Source organism: Mirounga leonina, unplaced genomic scaffold, assembly GCF_011800145.1.
Source record: "Mirounga leonina isolate KUSES-001 unplaced genomic scaffold, KU_Mleo_1.0 Mir_91, whole genome shotgun sequence".
Lineage (NCBI taxonomy): Eukaryota > Metazoa > Chordata > Mammalia > Carnivora > Phocidae > Mirounga > Mirounga leonina.
The window spans coordinates 22894195-22897518 of NW_023270839.1; the positions used below are offsets into that span (position 1 = coordinate 22894195).

The window sequence follows — 3324 nt, forward strand, 5'->3', positions numbered from 1 at the left end:
TGGCTGGATATCTGTGAACATGAATAGCCAGGGGCAATGAAGAGGACTATGACCCACATTGTGAGGAAGAAGAGGATGAGGACCCTGGGGGACACAGAGGACTATTAAGTGGGAGTAACCTGCAATGTGGAGCAGCAGGAGGCTGAAGCCTTTGATCCTGATGAGTACCAGTTCACTGCTTGATCTATAAGGAGTTCAAGGGTGCCCTCAATGAGCACACAACCAGCCTAGCCTCTGTCCAAAAGGCCAGTGATGCTCACTGCCATTAGCACATCCTCCCTATGGCACTGGTATCTCATTTAGTTGCTAAACTTAGTTAATTTCTACTGGCAAGTTGCAGAGATACTGGATAGACACAAGTCTGATTCTCCTCAGCTGCTCATTGAGGCCCAAGTTCAACCCCATCCCTCAAAACATGTCCCTACAGCCCACCCCCCTCACCACTGCACAGTGTGTATGCAGTTTGTGCAGAAGGAAAACCTACTTTCTCTGGCTTATCAGCAACAGTTTTGTTGTAGCTTTTGGGAGCAGCACCATTCAGTACTTGGATGGCATGGGTGTGGGAGTCTTCTTACATAGCTCAGGACTGTCCACTCCAAACACCAGAGAACTTCGTGTTTCCATTGCTGCATGATGAAGAATTGAGAGACAAATACAGGGGCTACCTCTTCAGGGACTATGTGGAGAGTCTTTACCAGCTCCAGCTGTGCCCTATTGCAGATTGCCTCCTGGTTGTTTAGGTATAGGAGCCCAGAGCTTGCTAAGTACAGTCCAATCAATGCAATGAGGTCTTCTGTTTCAAGTGTCGTCAGAGGTATCACACCCCCACAGACTATGCCACAATCCAGAAATGACTCTCAAAATGTGCTGATAACTCTGAAAGAGTCAACTACATAGATACTCACGCTAAAGACTGTCGCAAGTGCAACACCTGCATTGAGAAGAACAAAGGCTGCAATCACATGTGATGCTCCAAACGTAACCATGACTTCTACTGGATATGTCTAGGAGGTTAGAAGACCCACAGCAACAAGTACTATGAGTACAGTTGGTACCAGTAGAACTCTGACACTGTCAACCAGAGCCAGGAAGCCCAGGCCAGGGAGGCCCTCAAGTAGTACTTGTTCTACTTTGAGAGGTGGGAAAAGCACAAGAGCTTGCAGCTGGAGGCATAGATATACCAGAGGATTCATGAGAAGATTCAAGAGAGGGGCATGAATAATCTGGGGACCTGGAATGACTGACAGCACCTACAGAATGCTGCCATGTTCTTGGCCAAGTGCTGATACACCCTGCAGTACACGTGCCCGTATACGTACTACATGGAGTCTGGACCCAGGAAGAAGCTGTTGGAATACCAGAAGGCTCAGCTGGAAGCTGAGATTGAAACCTGTCATGGAAAGTGGAGTGTGCAGACAGCTATGACAACAGGGCACTTAGAGAACCAGATGCACATAGCAGAGCAGTGGAGGAAAAGGCTGCTGAAGGATTTCCACGACAGCTAGGTTGGGACATGGACATGCTGGAGAGAGGAAGATGTGGCTGCGAGGAATCCTTAGGAAGGATTCATCCTCTGGGCGACCTTTCATGACCCCAGGCAACAGCCGGGGCCCCACTCTGGGAGACACTGGCCACACACACTTAGTCAATTTCTGTTTTCTTCTCATCTTTTCTCTTTTTGTTTCTACCAGGGTAGAGGCCATGTTGAACTGGCCTCTTTTTAAGACTTTTAATTCCCACTGGATGGTTGTTGAGAGGAAGGGAAAAGTTTTTTTCTGAATGACTATTAATAGTCAATACTATTAATTAGGTCTTTACAACTTTGTAATTTTCAAATTTGTATCATTATACCAAAAAAAAAAAGGCAAACCATAGAATTACATAAAACCCTTTAAAAATAAATTGGCATTGGAGTGTTTAAAAAATACTTTGTACAGACTTTAATGATATTTATTGAAATGAACTGAATTCACATTGCTATTAACACACACATATATTTTAGACAATACTGAATTTAAAAACATTTAAAAGCCATCTTCAGACTGAGGGATTACTTATTTGCCAGAAGGATATTGAGTCCCTCAGAGAAATATAAACTCACAAGTCTATTTTCTGTGCTGCCCAATATGGCGTTTTCTGCAATTTCTTCTAGATCTGTACAAATCTTAGTCAGTAGACTTAGACTCAACCATTATTAGGAAGGATTCATCCTCTGTTTGGGGAAAACCAGTTTAAATTTGTATATAATAGAAAGCCTTCTCTAGACAATTCAACGTTAGCACAATTTTCTCCAGGAATCAAAGAAGTTAAAAAGAATTACCTCGTGGACACTGTATATCTACTTTGTTAATTAAATTTCTTATAAGTCATCCTTAACTCCTTTCTATCATTGTGAATTACATTTACTTAATTTTATTCTACTCCTAAATAAATCCAATCTGACAATTCTTATTTGTCTCTCCTAGAATACTTTAGTTAGCTTGTCACTATTGGGAATCAAAATAGTTATAATTGTACCTATTGTATAATTACTTTGTATTTATACCCACTGTACACTCACTGGCCATATACCTTGTCTTACTATTTGCATGTGAAAACAAATACTCTCCCTATTTGAATCCAGACCTTTAACAGGTATGGCCACTAGAGTTCCCTGATTTAAGAGAAAAGCATCAGGATTACCCTGAGATCCACTGTGATAAAGCCCCTCAATTCCGCATTAATCTAATGTAGATTCTTCCACTGTTAATGAGAAGGTACTTAGGACAGTTGGAATTGAAGTGAATGTTTAGGCCCAGAAGTTCCCTCATCATTAAAATATCACAGTTGCACTTCTTTGTGTTCAATGTCCCCAAATTACAGTTTATTCTGTTGGATACACTGCTTTTCTGTAACCCCATCCACATGTAGCCTAAATCTAGGAGCAGTTATTTTGTATCTAACCAGATGCTAACAGATGAAAGTAAATAGAGATCAAGAAAGAGAAAAACCCCATCAGCCCAAGACAGTTGTGTGTGTGTGTGTGTGTGTGAGAAAGAGAGAGAGAGAGAGAGAGAGAGACTGATTTCAGGCTAATTCAAAACTGTTTATCAGAAATAATCGTAAGACCGTTTAAAGCATGATAACCTTGAGTGCTCAGCAATCACATGTTTTGCTCAGCAATCACTTATTGAGAGTATCTACTGTATCACTGCAATAGGCATTGTAAGGGATACAAAATCTATTAACTGAGTTGTAAAGTAAGTCCACAACTGACTAGCTATTTTGGTCTCTAAAAGAGCTCTTGGTTGACTGTAGCATTGGAGATAAAAGTGGAGGCCCACG

The 3324-nt window shown here is 41.6% G+C and overlaps 1 pseudogene; it reads left to right on the top strand.

The window, feature by feature from the left end:
• The first annotated feature begins 252 nt into the window (after positions 1 to 252).
• On the top strand, positions 253 to 1505 carry LOC118003315 (annotated as a pseudogene).
• The last annotated feature ends 1819 nt before the right edge of the window (positions 1506 to 3324 follow it).